General features: G+C 40.9%; 1 protein-coding gene across 2 annotated transcripts in view; it reads left to right on the top strand.

Moving 5' to 3' along the window:
• Positions 1 to 17,768, top strand: part of EIPR1 (EARP complex and GARP complex interacting protein 1) — a 1,964,495-nt gene that overhangs the window by 1,633,205 nt on the left and 313,522 nt on the right. The window lies entirely within an intron of this gene.

Genomic DNA, 17,768 nt, shown 5'->3' with positions numbered 1-17,768 from the left:
AAAGCACTGGAGAGCAAGATGGGAGATGAGCAGTTTGGATTCAGCCCAAGATCAACCAACCCAATATTTGCAGTGAGACAGATAGCTGACAAGAAGCTACAGATGAGGGAAAAAGTCCAAGTGGGCATTCCTAAACTTGGAAAAAGCATATTACAAGGTCTGAAGAAAGATGAGTTGGGTAGTCCTGTGATGGTTCAAAGCTCCAGAAACATTGGTAAAATTAGTACGGGCTGTGTACAAGGACTGGATGGTTATTGGCTAGGCATGTAATAGTCTGTAGACTGGCTGCCTAGTATTTACCTATGTGCAGTGTTCAGACTCACAGAGAGGTAGGGGTGGGTGTGTATCAGGGTTAGTTTCTGAGCTCACTACTGTTCATTCTAGTGATGGACTACATTAGTAAGCAGGTTGGAAGGTTCAGATCATCAGTGTTACTGTATGCAGATGGTGTGGCATTACAGTTAGACTCTGAACAAGAAAAGCAGCAAATGATAGGAGAATGGAATGCAAAACTGAAGCTGCATAGGATGAAAATGAGTACAGATGAGACAGTTGAAATGGCAGGAAATGAGGCAAATCAGAATAAGCTGAGAAATTGAAAATAGTGGAACAGATTAACAGCTTCAAGAATCTGGGAGGAGAAGAAAAGTCTGAATGGGGAGATGAAAGGTAGAATCAAAAGAGCTGCAGCCAACTGGGACATAGTGTCAAGAGTAGTGAATGACAGAAGAATGCCAATGAAGCTGAAAAGAAAGGTGTACAAAACAGTGGTGTGAACAGTACTACTGTATGGTACAGAAACCTGGGCAGTGTAGATTGAGTAGCTGAAGAAGATAGAAGTGATGGAGATGAAGGGTGTGAGACAGGTACTTGCCTTTTATCACTGTTAACCACATTTCAGGCTTCTTTCTCAGCTTAACCATAGAACATCTTACCAGTTCCTCAGTCATTCTCCCACTAGACATAAGAAAAAGAAAGTTAGTAAACAGCTGTTGCCACTTCAGCAGGCTGCTTACTTGCCTGAGCCACAGATGGGCAACCTAGCAGTGGCCATTTTACATTTCTCAAAGCACTCATCTTTTTCTCTGGTTTTCTCTGGTGTAGGTCCATTCAACCAACATGGACTTGTTGTTCGACATGTCCTCTGTGGCTTTTGGAGTGTCATTTGGGCATGGGAAAACCACTGTTATTGGTCTGTGAGGAAAGAACAGGGAATACTTCTCTTCCTGAATAGACTATGGTGCCTGTTCTCAGGGTGTTGGTCCTGACATGAGTCAGGCTGCTTCTATGAATATGCTTTGTAAAAGAAAGCATAAAGTTAAACATTTATTTCCCCCTGTTTCTGTTGACCTAGATAGGGGTGGTTTATTAGGCTTGGCTCTGGATTTAGTTCAGGCTCTTAATCATTCACATTCTGTATTTTTTCTTGTGAGAGAAAATCATCTTTTGTTTCTCAGAATTCTCACTGTGATTATTAAGGAATGGAATTAGACAGTACAAATGCAGTTATTTCACCTCAGGCTACAGATTCTGAAGAGAGTATTTTTCTGACTTTCTCTGTGAAGAATTTTCCTTTTCTGGAATCATTTCTGAAATTAATCATAATTTTAAATAGGAACTAAATGATATTCCATGTTTTTTTAAATCTTATGATTACAACTGGAATTTCATCAGCCTAGTGCTGTCCCTCCTGCTCTGCCAACATAGAAGGATGTTTTTATTACAGCCTACAACATGCCTGATAGCCAACCTGTTGACACTAAAAGGCAGATAGTTTGTATATGGTTTTCCAAGTCTTAAAAGTACATATTTTCCAGTCCCAGATCTGATCCTGCAGTGATTTCCTTGTCGAATACTTCTGCAGCTAAACATTTAATAATTGCTAATCCTGCTCCTTCTGACAAGGATGGGAAAGCCTTTGAGTGACTTGGGAAAAGAGTGCATTCTTCTGCCACTCTTATTTTTGTAATTCTTAGTTGTCAAGCTCACATTTTACTTTTCAGAATATGAGGAACATAACTGCCTTTTTTCCTTCATGCAAGAGTAAATCTTCTGTAAATGCTCTTATTGCTTCTTATGACTAAGCTAATGTGTCTTCCAGAGCAGCAGCTGCTGTGTCTTTTATGAGAAGATTTGTATGCTTATATTTTCACAGTTTGGCTGAATACATAAAGATAACATTTTGAATTCTTCGCTTGATAGTGATGTTGTAGTTGGACCATATGCTGATGAGGTCCTGAGAAAATGTGATGAGACAGGAAAACTAGAGGTTTCACACTTCATTCTCCACATTTGTTAAAGGTTTTGTCCCCAATTCAGGATCAGTTTATAGAAAGCAAAACAAGCAGTCTCAGCAAACGTCAGGCAAGCAGACAGTCATAAGGAGGCTCAAAACAGAAGGGGAACCTCCCTGAAAAAAGGACAGTTGAACAAGTCAGAATGACTATCTACAAAATATAATCTCTCCTCCTTCCCATCCTGGCAACCCTTTACATCTTCCTCATAATCTGTTTTTTAGTTCCATTGTTGGAAACAGATAATCAGAGACAAATGAGTTTGGAGAGTTTTCTATCAGAAGTACAGATTACAGTGGGAATCCCTACCTCCTTTTCAAGGGATTCCTCCTCATCCACCAGATCAAACTCCATTATTTCCACCTGTCATTCGGCATCTGCTAGCCCAGGTATAATACAATCAGTCCCTATCTCTGATTTTGCAGGCAAGGCTTTTATTCAAAGATGTTTCTGTTTCTAAAGAAAGAAGCTTTGTTAACTCATTCACTTCAGTGGAGCTCAGGAAGAGTGCACTGTAACTTCCAATGGGCGGAGTCTAAGCCTTTTCACGGAATCAAATTATGTCCTCACATTTCAAACAAATGTTCATGTCTCTGGAACCATAGGGGTTATGAAAGAATTATAAATGGCAAACTCTTCAGCACAAACCATTTTTGTAGCAGTAGTATAAGTTCTGCTCATGCCGTGGTGGTACGGTGGTAGCGTTGTTACCTCACAGCAAGAGGTTCTCCCGTTCAATTCTCGGCTGGGCTTGGGAGTACCTTCTGTGTGGAGTCTGCATGTCCTCCCCATGGTTGGGTAGCATTTGAAAGACATGCATGCATAAATGGGCGTGAATTCATTGAAGTTTGGGCATCGAGCTGGCACCTCAGCGTTTCGTATAAATCTACTACCAATCATTAGCGGACCGGAGTTCCGCTGTGGTGACCCCTTACCAGGAAAAGCCGAAAGACAAACAACAACAACAGTATTTTTTTAAGTTCTCAATCGTAAACAGAATTTTATAAGGTACAGTAGACACAGTAACAATTTACATTTATAATATTTTGTAAACAACTTACAATATCTCAGCAACCACTCAAGTTACACACATACTGTTAACAGCATTGTATTTATCTAACTGAGAGCTTTCATATGAGGCTAAGACGTTCTGTCTATGTTACTTGGTTGTTGAGATAGCTAGACAAATGTGAAAATTATATCTATATAAATGAATATAATAGAAACAACAGTTAACATCTATTTACATGCACTAGATAGAGGTCAATTATTAATGCGGTTGAGTTTGCTATTGTGTAAGCTTTAAGATGAAATATTTTAAAACCTTGTACATAGCATAGTTTTGGAATTATTGATGTAAATATGAATAAGCAATATTTGACGCCTAGAGGTGTCAGTAGGAGGTAACTGCAGATGCACCTGGAGGCATCACTCAGATGTAATGAGTTAAGACTCGTCCTAGATATTTCCTTTCTCAGTCAGTCTGTGATAATTCCAAAGCTCAAAATGCTAACCTTTCATGGTCTGTTACCATTTATTTCCAGTTTCAGTTCTTTTGGTAACTCTAGATGTAAAGGATGCTTATTGTGATGATGTGGGTAAGTGCCAGCATAGCTAGCTCGAGGTTTGTAAAGAATGATATGTCCTTTGAATATCAAACTGTTTTATACAAGATGCTTCTGTTACAAATGGATTAGAGCTGTATGTCATTTGTATATCAAACTGATTTTGTACGGATGCTTGTGCTGAAAATGTATTTGTGAGCTTTACTTGTGTTGAAATGTATGAACAGTGCACCCTGCTGAAATGAAGAGAAATGTACATGTATTATTGATTGCAGCTGAATTAAATGGCTATAGTTTAATAGAGCATACTGGCACAGCAGAGGTTAACTTTAAGAAAAATAAGGGAAATTTAAATGAGCTGTTAAATCATTAAGACATGCCACAGTGCTGAATAGAACCAGAGATGCTGGGTCTGGGACAGAGCCTTTGTCCATTAGCTCAGTGAAAAGAGGGGAGGCCTCAGGAACTAGCATGAACACTTGGATGTGTATTGTGGTCGTCTGTGCTAATTTCCAGTCTCAGCTTCATAGGGAATACTGTGAGAAACTAGAGTCAGGTGACCAGATGAGGTCTTTCTGCCAACCCTCTTGGAAATTATATTATAGATGTTACGAAGAGAAATCTCAGAGTATTGAGTATTCTGTTTTGGAAGCCTGACTGAAAAGACTCTCACCCATAGCATCTTGCCTTGCTGTAGTAAGTAATTTAACTAGGAAACAGTGATCCTTTTGGATTTAATCAGGAATATAGTGAAGCTTAGTTTACATATTGTTTTTCTTTATTTGTCTGAGTTTGTCAGTCAGTGTTATGTTCAATATTTCCTGTGATCTGAACTCTGTGGTGTACTGTGAATATATATTCAGTATTTTCATGCTGTTTTATTATTTATTATTAAATATATTTAAAACTTTTACTGCAACTGATTCTTGTCGAAAGTACTTAACCTTTGAGAGTGCTTGCATTTATTTGATGACACTGTGTGGGTCACTCCAGAAGGCCTAGACATCTTCGTGAACTATCATCATTTGTATTAGTATTACAATTTCATAGTATAATTGGACACCCTTTGTTAAGGATCTTAGAGTAGCTGATTGTGAAGTTTCTGGTAGCAGTGATAACTACCGCATACTCTGGGCAGAAGGGGGCACAGCAGGTAAATCTGTGTTAGCATTTCTTAGGTGTGTGTGTATGTAAAATCAGATCTCTTACTGTGTGTTTGTCAGCTACTTTTGGCAGGGACATGAAGCACTGGGTTTACGGAGAAGGTGCTGGAAGACTTGGCTGAGGACCTAACCCTACAGCTGTACCAGTGGGGAGTCTAATTGGTGACTTGGAGGGAGACAGATATAGAGACTGCCATACCCCGGGCTGAGTGTGTTCCCTGTGTGCTGTTAAGCAAAACTGCACTTGATGCAGAGAGGTCTGCATCTGGAAATACTGAGTGCATGCATTTGTACTCCAAGTTTAGGTCCCTGTCCAGTGTTAGTGGTGACAATTCGGCCTCCTTGATTACTGTCCCAGCATGGGGACAGCACAAATTGGTGGCCGTCACATATTGGTAGCAGTTGTGGGCATCACATTAATTGGTTGGCAGTGGAGGGATCATTACATACTCACACATTGTTGAGCAGTGGTGTGGATATTCCTTCTAGAGTTTCTTAAGATTGTCTGTATTTGTGTCCAGGTTACCTTTTTGGTTATCTGCTGGTCCAAGGATGTTTACAAAGTGTCTAGCTGCAGTGATAGCCTATTTCAGACTGCAAAATATTCTCATTTTCCTTGTTTAGGTGACTTTGCTTATCTTTGCAGAGTCTTTTTTAATGTGCAAGGAATCTCTCACTTGAGTAAAAGATCTGCTTCACAGACTATGTTTCCTGGAGAACATTAAAAAATTGTGTCTAATTCCATCCCAAAATAGTATTCCTGGGTTGTCTTCTGGGTACATCCATTCATAGAGCTTTTCTTCCACAAGAAAAAAAATGGATCTATATCTGGATCTATTCGTGAGTTTTTCCAGTCAGTCAAGGCCTGTAGCAATGGAGTTTCTCAGGATTTTAGGATTCATAGCATCTGTAAAACTCATGATTTATTTTAGCCAGACTCCAGATGAAGAAGATTCATTGGTAGGTAAAACTGTAGGGTCCCAGCATCAGCACCAACTTTCCAGTCTTGGGAGTTGTAAAAAGGGAACTTTTTTGGTGGAGATACCAATTTTATCTGAATCCATGTCTCCTGTTCTCCCTTCCAGCTGTTATTACAGTCCATAAACATTAAAGAGATCTTGATAGTAATAAAAGCATTCCTCTCTCTCAGTCATATATAGCCTTCTGGCATTCTGCTGTAATAGCCTGTTTCAGACTGCGAAGTGTGTACATTTTCTTTGTTTAGATGACTTTGTTCATCTTTGCAGAGTCTTTTTCAAGGTGTCAGGAATCTCTTACTTGGGTAAAAGATCAAGTTTATTGGGGAACATTCAAAAATGCTGTCTAAGCCCATCCCATACCAGTATTCCTGGGAAGTCTTTTGGATACATCCTTTTAAAAAGCTTTTCTTCCACAGGAAAAAATGGATCTATATCTGGATCATTTCTTGAGTTTTTCCAGTCAGTCAAAGACTTCAGCAAGGGAATTTACCAGGATTTTAGGATTCATAGAGTCTGTAAAACTCATGATTAATTTAAACATACTCCACATGAAGAAGATTCAATGGTAGGTGAAATCTGTAGTGTCCCAACATCAACATCAACTGACATAAAAAGGGAACTGCTTTAGTGGTGAGACCAGTTTTATCTGAATCCAGGTATGCCATTCTGCCTTCCAGCAGTCTGTAAACATTAAATAAATGTTGGCAGTAATAAATGCATTCAACTTTGTCAGTCATCTTTGCCCCCTGGCACTCTACAAGTGGTCACAGACAACACCACAGTGATGTGGTACATAATGTGTATGTGGGGGGGGTTCCAGATCTTACTGTCTGTGCTGGTTAGCCATGGTAGTCTGAGATATAGCAATTTGGTACAGTCTCACTCTACAGTCTTAGGTTCATAGGTAGGTACTGGGCTATCTGCCCGAAGGCATATATTAGCCTAGCCACATTGTGCGGTATTCACCGCCCCTTTGGTTAGTTCCCTAGGCCCTTGATCTAGCAGCTAGTACCCTTGGTCCCTATTTAGTAGAGCTGTTGGTATGATCCCTGGTGTGAACTTTCTGTTACCCATCCACTCATCAAGATTCCTCTTGAAGAGTGATAGTGAGGGGCTCTGTCTTATGTAGATTGGGACCTTGTTCTATAGCAAGGGAAGTCTTTGTGAAGGGAATCTATCCCTCCAGCATGTTCTATTCATTGATGTGCTGAAGTTTATATCCCTAGAGCGTGTAGCTCGAGTAGGTTTGGTTTTGCTAAGATGGAGCATGTTGAACAGTTCTGGGTTGGACATGGCTCTGTATGTTAGACAGAGAGCGCCTCTGAGAAGGCGGTATGCAACAGAGAAAAGCCTTAGTTTTTTCAATCGTGCTGCATAGGGCAACTGTTTGAGGCCAGTAATCCTCTTAGTGAGGTACCTCTGCGGTCTCTCCAGCTGCTGGAGATGCCTGGCCAGGTACATTCCAGTTGGTGCATTGTACTCAATAATGGGTCTGATGAGGGAAGAGTAGAGGGGCACCACTATATCCTTAGATCTTGATGCGAACCCTTTCGTGATCAGATGGGTCACACAGAAGGATTTTCTAACCAGCTTGGCAACATGGTTATCAAAGGAAAGCTGACTATCTACTTGAGTCCCTAGATCCCTTATTACGTCTTCATATTTCAGGGGGTTACCTCCTATGTGGTAGTTCACGGGTACTCTGTTTTTTTCAAAGGGGATTACTATGCATTTTTTAGCATTTAGCTTGAGACCATGGCTTTGACACCATGCATCAGTCTCATTAAGGCCCTTCTGGAGGATATCCATGTCGGCCGGAGACTCTATTATAGCACCCAGTTTGCAGTCCGCAAACTTGGTCAGCCACAGCCCTTCAGTGCTTGCCTGTACTTCTGAGAAGTATATGCCAAACAGGAGGGGCCCCAGGACAAAGCCCTGAGGCACACCGCTCGTTACTGGTCTGGATTCGGACATAGATCCCGCTACTCTTACTTTGTGGGATCTGTCTGAGAGCCAGTTTGCGATCCATCTTGATCCATCTTGTGACATAAGGGTTTATGCCCAGGTTGGTGAGTTTATCAATAATGCCCAAATGGGGAATGGTGTCAAATGCTTTAACAAGGTCAAGGTAAGCCGTGTGTACCTCCTTTCCCTTATCTATAGCCTGAGTAACTGTCTCAAAGAAGTCCACTAGGTTCAGGAGGCATGATCTGCCCTTGACGAAGCCGAACTGTGTGGGGTCAAGTGTTTGGAGGTTCCCAATATCTCCATTTATGAGTTCCATAATTATTCGCTCCATTGCCTTACAGATCAGACTGGTTAGGCTTATTGGTCGGTAGTTCCCAGGGTCGGTAGTGGGCCCACCCTTGTGCAGCAGAACCACCGTTGCTGTGCGCCACTCTATGGGCACATATCCTGTCGAGAGGCTGAGACTGAACAGGGTATTCAGATGCGGGGTTAATTCATTTTGGAGCTCACGTATGACACAGCCCAGGACACCATCTGGTCCCATGGAGGCAATGTTTTTAGCTTTAGATAGAGCCTTATTAACCAACGTATCAGTAATAATTGGAGTTACACAATCCCCTGGAATAGTAATAGGCCCTGCAGGTGGTGAGAGTGGGGGGGGGGATTTGCACTGAACCTGTCAGCCAAGATGTTGGCAATGTCAGTGGGGTCAGTGTATTTTGTTCCATTTTGTACTAGCTCAGAACAGACCTGAGCATTGCAATTTAGGTTTTTGATGTACCCATGGAAGGCCTTATGGTTATCCTTGGCATCCTTGGCAACTTTCTTTTCAAAATTGGCTTTAGTTGACTTGATGAGGGCCCTCAATTTCTTACTAATGCTGATCAGGGATGATTTTTATACTTGAGATTTGGCCTTTTTTTGTATAAGTCTCCTCCTTTTATTGTATAGTTTGCTTATGGCCAGGGCCCACCAGACTGATTTCTTCTTGCTTGAGGAAGGAGTCTTGGTTTTATTTGGGATAGCACGGTCCATGCAATCCTGAAGATGTATATAAAGTGCCTTGGTGTAGGATTCTGCATCCTGGATATCACTATCCTTCTGCAAGGGAATAGTGAAGCTTTCCACTTCTGACGCAAGTAGTTTGAAATTTGCTTTGGAAAGGTTTTTTATGATGGTTTCTTTGACTGGGGGAGGTGGAGGGGTGAGGATGTCCAGGGTTATCAGTTTGTGGTCTGATCTGACCAGAGAGGGAGTGATAACAGGTGTGGTACAATGGGTGCCCATATTTGTGATGACTAAATCCAATATGTTGTCCCTTCTAGTGGGAGAACATACCAGTTGTTCAAGGGCATTTGAATTTATAAATTCTATGAACCGCTAGGCATAGGAGTTAGAACTTTGGTAGTTCGCCCAGTCTATACCAGGGTAGTTGAAATCACCCAAAATTATGGTGTTGGGTAGGACCTTTATATTTTCCAATGCCTCAGGGAATGCTGAGTGAGCATCTTGGGACATGGTGGGTGATCTATAACAGGCTATGACTTGAAATGTGGTTTTGCCTGCTGATAGGTGCACATGGATGATCTCTGGGGCATCGTGCTGCGCCACTAACCTGGAGATGTTGGTATCCTTGATGAATATGGATACACCTCTGCCCTTTGTACTGTGATCAGGTAACTGAGGCCGAAAGGTATGATATGAATTGTAACCTGGTAGTGCTGGGGTGCTCTCTGGAGCCTTGCACCAGGTTTCCGACACTGCACAAACATCGATTTTCTCCATACTGAGGAGTGCCTTGAGTGCGTGCATTTTGAGGTTGAGACTTCTGGCTTTGAGTAGTATTACCCTTAGTTTTTGGTTACCTGTGCTGGTTATGGTGGTTGGTTTGTCCTTTGAGCCTTGCCTAAAAAAGGCACTATGGGGACGGCAAGAGCCTTGGCCAGTATTCGAAAGCCTAGGGGTGACAGGTGCAAACCATCTCTGGTGAAACAGCGAGGCTTGTCTATCATGTCATCCCAGGCAGACAGAAACTGGATCCCCTTAGAATGACACCAGAAGCTTAGCTAATTGTTGAAATTGATCATTTTGTCTTTGTATTGTGGTATCATTCTAGGTGAAGGTAGTATGCTACTCAAGGTCAAGGTCATACCAGCTTGGGCTACATGATCAGAGAGCTCCTCAATGTCTCTTTTCATGTAGTCCAGGGAGGTACGTCTTAGATCATTCACACCAACATGTACAATGACAGCATCATACTTGTACTTGTTCTGGAGTGACCTAAGTGCCTGTAATATGTGGCGGATCCTAGCACCCGAGAGGCAGCTGACAGTAACCTTCTCCTTGTTCAGCCTGGTGAGTGGAACATCTGTGTGCCTTACTATAGAGTCTCCTATTACTAGCGTGTTGGGTATGGTGTTTTGCCTTAGGCTGTCATGAGGCACACTGCTGAGGTGAATTATGTGTTTTCTGCCTTGTGTTTGGAGGTGCAGGTTGCTTGCTTGTCTGCTTTGGAGGGCCCTGTTTCTTTTTCAGATTGGTACCTAGTGCCTCCGAATATGTTTTTGTGTATTTATGTGTATGTTTTGCCGGTGCTTGTTTTGTAGAGCCATGTGTGACTGGTGGTGTGATGCTAGTGTGTCACTTCTCCTCTTGACTGTCTGTTACAGTCATGGGTTGAGAGCGCTTAGCCTCCAGTCTGGCTGTGTATTTGCATCTCTCACAAGTGTTTGTGTCTAGAGGTAAGAGGAGAGGGTTGTCTGTATACATGAGGCAGTTGTGACATTACCTCAGGATGCCCAATTCCAACATATGAATTGGAGAGTACACCTGAAGCTGACCTCTGGACATGCCTGGAAAAGTAAATTTCACTTGTCTTGCAGACAACCGGGGGTCTTATGCTGTATTATAATAGTGCTGTCTAGGAGATTTGGAAAATAATAGTGCTGTCTAAGAGATTTGGACAAGTGCTGATTTGGTTTATGCAGATGCTGCAATAAGAGCAGTTGATCTGAAGCACTTGAGTTGAGGCTTGCCTAGTGCTAAGGGAAAATTTGCAGCGCAGACTTTGTGGAGCCAGGAATAGTATACCCCAGCTAACTGGTGCTGCCCGATGCTGTTCTGTGCGCAAGACCACACAAAAAGAGAGTTGCAGGGTTTTAAGAGAGAGAGAGATCAAGGAGTTTGGAATTGACCCAAAATGGCCAATAAAACTACAGTTTCTAGGCAGTAACCGCTCCTACAGGGACAGGCAGGCTGCTCAGTGTTAACCACTGCCACTGGTGAACACAGAGACTTCCCTTTAGCCCAAGTAAGCACTGGCCTCCAAGAAACTTACAAACAGTTCAGAACAGCAACTCTGTAACTGAACTTTTTTTAAATTATAGAAAGTGGGAAAATAGCAAGATTTTTGTTTTTGTTTTTGTTTAAGGATAGCAGAGACACACAAGTAGCAAACTAGTCAGAACAGTGCAATAAATGACCCCACCACGTGTATGCTAGGTCAGAGGCGGGTAAAATGCAATTTTAAGGAAAAACTATTTTAAATTAAGTGCAACACAAAAAATGCAATAAACAGGCTCTAGGTATGTTCTAAATACTGTTTCTAACACAGATATCAACTTTTGCAAGCAAGAAAACGCCGAAAAGTAAGCGGCAATGCAGCTTTTCTAAGAAATAAATCAGAAAAAAACACTTAAACTCTCAAAAGTGGCTCCTTTCTTCTCTTAGCATTTTCTCCTCTTGGTAGGTGCTTCAGCAACAACTATCAAGCCTGGAAAGACGCCAAAACCATGCGACTGCAGGGTTTTAAGATAGAGAGAGATCAAGAAGTTTGGAATTGACCCAAAATAGCCAATAAAACTACAGTTTCTAGGCAGTAACCACTCCTACAGGGACAGGCAGGCTGCTCACTGTTAACCACTGCCACTGGTGAACACAGAGACTTCCCTTTAGCCCAAGTAAGCACTGGCCTCCAAAAAACATACAAACAGTTCAGAACAGCAACTCTGTAACTGAACTTTTTTTAAATTATTGAAAGTGGGAAAATAGCAAGATTTTTTTTGTTTTTTTGTTTTTGTTTAAGGATAGCAGAGATGCACAAGTAGCAAACTAGTCAGAACAGTGCAATAAATGACCCCAACACACGTGTGCTAGGTCAGAGGCAGGTAAAATGCAATTTTAAGAAAAAACTATTTTAAATTAAGTGCAACACAAAAAATGCAACAAACTGGCTCTGGGTATGTTCTAAATACTGTTTCTAACTCAGATATCAACTTTTGCAAGCAAGAAAATGCAGAAAAGTAGGCGGCAATGCGGTTTTTCTAAGAAATAAATCAGAAGAAAATACTTAAAATCTCAAAAGTGGCTCCTTTCTTCTCTCAGTGTTTTCTCCTCTTGGTAGGTGCTTCAGCAACAACTAGCAAGTCTTCTTGCCTTTCATCAGAGGAAAGCTTTGTGGCAGACAGTTCAATCATGGGATCTTCTAGGATTTGAAGCAGCTGTGGAGAACACCTCAGATAGATCTGCTTCCCTCCCTTTCATGACAACCACCTGGGAAAATTCTAATCCAGGAGTCCGTACAAGCATGCATGTAAAACATATGTTTTCTCCTTTCCTTGTTTGAGAATGTTTCTCTATGCGTTTCCACCTTTTCCACTGATAATCAGTGTCATTCTGAAGATTCAGAGGGACACTCCAAAGATCATTGTAGCGACTCCCTTCTGTCCCAGGTAACAGTAGTTGTCCCTTCTTTTGGAAATGGCCATGGGCAATTACTACAATCTTCTTCACAGGCTGGACATACACAAAACAGGCATTGTATACACCCAGCTTCCAATAACTTCCCATTACTGCCTTGATGATAGAATTGTAATACCTTTGTAGGCACTTGTCTTATAATGTGCAGCAGGTATTAAAAGAGGCAAAGAAACCTGCTACTAGAACATCATATATTAGCAAATGGAAATTATTTTCTAGTTGGTACCACATTACAAACACTCTTTAAGGCTAGCATTTTCTGGTTCTATTTCTGGTTCTGGTTCTTCTATTTGTGTGAGTTATTATCCTCTGGCTTTCTTATTCCTCCATCAAGGGTTGATCATTTGGCCATTTCAGCTTGTCTGCCCAAGGGCTGGGAGGGTGGCCTAATGGTTAAGGTGTTTGCCTTATAAACACAAGGTGCAGGGTTTGAGTTTCACAAGGGATAATTGGCTAGGCTTAAAATGGCTCGCAAGGGCAGTTAGCTTAGTACTAACCTATGAATCCCCCTCTTTTCACATACTCTTACATCAAATTGTTTTTGAAATGGGTTCTGCATACTAGACCACCTAGAAAGCAGTGAATCCTAATTAGGATCTTAATTTTGTTTTGGAAAAACATAACACTTATTCTATTTGAACCAGCTTATCAGGCTGATTTGAGGTTCATAGCTTAGAAAACAATGTTGCTGATTGCTCTGACTTTTGCAAGAAGAGTGTTGGAGTTGCAAGCTCGTATGCTGGCTTAACCTTATCTCATTTTCCTCAAAGAGGGTGTTTTTTGAGAACAAGTTCTTCATTTCTGCCCAAAGTGGTATCGAAGTTTACTTTTAACCAAGTTACCCATATTCCTGTCTTCTTTTCAGAACCTAAAAATGAAAAAGAAATAATTCTTTATATTCTGGATGCCAACAGACAACTCAGATTATATCTTGACAGAACTAAAACTTACAGAAACTGTGATCAGTTATTTGCTTCTTATGAAACTGAAAAAGGACAACCAGTGTCAAAGCAGACTGTTTCCAAATGGTTTTCATATACTATTTCCCTTATTCCCACAGTCAGTTCTTGTCAGTGTCAATGCACATTCTGCTAGGGCCTTGGCTTCTTTAGTGGCTTTTTGGAAAGGGATGGACTATAGAAGTATTCTAGAGGTAACAACTTGGTCATCTGTACATACTTTTACAAGGCACTAAAAATTAGACCCATTTTAGGTGTAGGGTAGGCTTTGCTAGGACCATTCTCCAGGAGCTCCTGGACTGACAGAGAGTATTAGTGTTTATATTACTAAATTAAACAGCTGCATTAAACTGTGAATTTAGTGCATCATGTTTTAATTGTGCAAGAAAAGGTCATGCATGTTAGCAGAGTGATCCAAGGAACACAGCTGAGAGAGTAAGATGTAATATGTGCTGAATGAATGAATTTACCTTGCTACTGTTAAACAGCTCACATGAGAGTTGTGGGGTTATAAAAATTGTTTGCAAGGCAGAGGAATTGAAAATAAGTACAACTAAAGTAAAAATGAGTCATGAAAGGCATTGGACATCTGAAAATCCTGAAAAATGTATTGGTGAAAAGATCTGTGTAAGTTATGTTTATAAAGTATAAAACAAGTAAATTTCCCCTTCTTATTTAAGTGTGTAGAAGCTGTGGAAAGTCAGATCACTTTGCCATTTTGCATAAAATGAAATTGAAAAATATCTGATGAATATTGCATGTAATATAATAGAATTATGAAGGTATTTTTTTGTGGGAACAATACAGACTGAGAATATGCACAAAGTTATTAATGTGCAATAAAATGGCACAGAACATGTAAAGCCAGAGAATCAGTTGGAAATCTCTCTGGGAAGCTCAGAATTAATAATCATTGTGGCATTTAGACTAGCAATTGTTGCAGAATATAATGTAATGTCTGCTCAAATGTTTGATTCACTGAATCTGAGACAGGGTAAATTGAAGTCATTAGTATGTAAACTATTTACTTATTCAGGTCATTATGTAAAGTAGCAGGGACAGAAACTGATTATATATCAATATAAGAACTAGCTAGGAGTCTAATCAAGAAACTGCACTCAATAGAAGCACTCCTTACCTTGTAAAATGCTGACGTCTGTGAAGTCACTGAGGCATGGTTCAAAGCCATGGAAACCCCTATGTCACTAAGTTGTTAGCCAGATTGCTCACTGACAGGACATGTACTGTCAAAGTGGGTGAATTCACTTCTAGCAAGAGGCTACTCAACAGCGGCATACTACAGGGTTCTGTACTAGGCTTTTTTCTGTTCGGTATTTATTTCTCAGAAGTCAAGGCTAATGTAGACAGCCTTTGGATAACCAAGTTTGTTGATGACTGCAAATTGGGGGCAATCACTGAACCCCAGAATGATACTGATGTACCGCAGAAAGGATTAAAGCAGACAGATGATTGGTGCCTGAGCCATGGATTAAACTGAAATCCAAAAAAAGGTGCATAATTATTCCCTTTGAGAAAAAAGTACCCCAGCTAACTACAATGTAGACAGCACCACCATTAAAGTAGATCAAGTGGTACATGGTCTGGGTACTCAGACTGATAGTAATCTGAACTACGACCATCTTGTGTCCACAGTGGTGAGGAAGTCCTTCCTTGTGTCACAACTTATAAGTAAGGGCATGGAATCCAGATCAAAGATGTTATAATTCTATGGTGCTCTGCCCTTCTCAGAACAGTGATTGTGTACTGTGCACCCTTTTTCGTGTACCTTACTAGACATCTGTAACAGCTGGAATGACCCTAGAGGTTTCTCACCAGGAAAATACTGAGGATAAAAAACAAGTCCTATGCAGAAAGACTGGAAGCCCTATCAGTGTGTTCTGTCTCCTGCAGACTATTAAGGAGTGATCTGTGTCTTGCCTATAGAGTAGTCTCCAATTTGGCCCTCATGGAAATGTTACACATTCATAAATCAAACTGCATGAGGGTCACTCATTCCAAGGATCTTAACCTAGCCTCTGATATAAAAAAATCATGTTGGAAAGAACAATATGTCTCTCTGGGACTACCCTTTCTCTGGAACAAGCTTCCGATTCATGTGAAGCAATGCTCTTCCCTGACCTCCTTCAAGTGCAAGCTAGATCAATGGATGGGTAACCATAAAGTTAATGCTGGGGTGGTGTCCATGTTCCTCATGTGCAGAAGCAGTCAGTATTAGGTACCATAGCAGAGGCACATACCTCAGTGAACTTTGTTCATTTAGCTATTGAAAATTGGGAAACTTGGTCTAAATATGGCTAAGTTTGTAAGGGCTATTGTGGTGTTAGCATGGTAATCTGCTATGAACCTATTTGCTTAGAGTTTGAAGGGTTATTTACTGGGTTTGTCCATTTATTTAACATATGTTGAGTAGGCAAGTGAACTAGTCTGTACACCATTTTCAGTCATGACCAGGGCATAAACAAATGTCATGACAAAATGTACAGCAATATGTGGGAGAACAGTTTTGGAACTACATTAAAGTATACAACTTAAAAATATTGGCATTATAGTACAGTGCAATAAATGGGTCACTTAAAGCAAGAATGTAAATCCATAATATTCAGAAGAGTGAAGCATAGACCATTTAAGTACATATTCAGAACATTAAGTTACAATGAAATCAGGAGTCGGTATGTAGTATGGAATATCTTTAGATGTTCTAATATGGAATCGTTTTGTCCTAATCTTAGAATATATATAAAACAATAAAGATATGGAGATTTAGTCAACAGTACTTAATTGCCCAAGTCTTTAAATCACATAAACCAGTACTACATTTCCAGTTTCAGTGATGCAGTTACATTCATTGTTGGCCATTAAATGGGATTTCAACTTTTTCTTAATGATTATTTAATTATCAGCTTGTTTAATCTTATCAGGGATTTTATTCCAGTTTTGGGGACAGTCATTCTGCTTCCTAGTGTAAGTTTTGTAAATGTCATTTCTGTTGTTCTGATTTTAAGGTGGTTGCATTAAATAGGATGGATTCTGTTTCACAGGGCATTTGCTTGTTCTTTTTTTTTTTATGGGTTATGCTCTTTAGAGGTGGACAGTACCCATAGGTTCATAGGTAGGTACTAGGCTACTGCCCGAGGGCATTTATAAGCCTAGCCAGAGTGTGTCGGCTTTCGCCGCCCCATTGATTAATTAACTGAATCTCTGTTAAGCAGAGCCAATGAAGTGATCCCAGGGGTGTATTTTCTGTTACCCATCCACCCGTCAAGGTTTCTCTTGAAGAGTGTTAGTGAGGGGCTCGGCCTGATGTAATTTGGAATTTTGTTCCAAAGCATGGGGAGTCTCTGTAACAGGAATCTATCCCTCTAGCATGTTCTGTTTATTGTTGTGGCGAGGTTTAGCTCACTAGAGCGCATGGCTCGCAGTGACTTGGATTTCTTTAGGTGGAGCATGTCCATCAATTCTGAGTTGGACATGGCTTTGTAAGTCAGGCAGAGATCACCTCTGAGTAACCGATATGCCACTGAGTACAGCCGGAGTTTTTTCAGTCGGGCTGCATAGGACAGTAATCCACTTGGTGAGGTACTTTTGTGGTCTTTCCAACTGTTGAAAGTGTCTTGTGAAGTACATCCCAAATGGGGCATTGTACTCTATGATGGGTCTAATGAGTGACGAGTAGAGGGGCACTATAACCTCTTTATTTCTAGATGCGAACCCTTTAGTAGTTAGATGGGCCACATAGAAGGATTTCCTAACTTCTTTGGCAATATGATTGTCAAAGGAGAGATTACTATCTACCTAGGTCCCCAGATCTCTTATTACCTCTTCTGTATTAAGGGGGCTGCCACCTATGTGGTAATTCGTGGGTGTTTTATTTTGCCCAAACGGGATGACTATGCATTTTTTGGCATTTAGCTTGAGGCCATGACTTTGACATCAGGTGTCCGTCTCAATATGACCCTTTTGGAGGATGTCCGTGTCAGACGGAGAGTCAATTATGGCTCCCAGTTTGCAGTAATCTGTGAATTTGGTTAGCCATAGTCCTCCTGTGTTTGCCTGTACTTCT

The sequence above is a fragment of the Protopterus annectens genome, chromosome 1.part0 (genome assembly GCF_019279795.1).
Source record: "Protopterus annectens isolate FY-2018-M chromosome 1.part0, PAN1.0, whole genome shotgun sequence".
In the NCBI taxonomy this organism is placed as follows: Eukaryota; Metazoa; Chordata; order Ceratodontiformes; family Protopteridae; genus Protopterus; species Protopterus annectens.
Note: the sequence above shows the minus strand (reverse complement) of the source record. Positions and strands in the feature narration are given on the sequence as shown.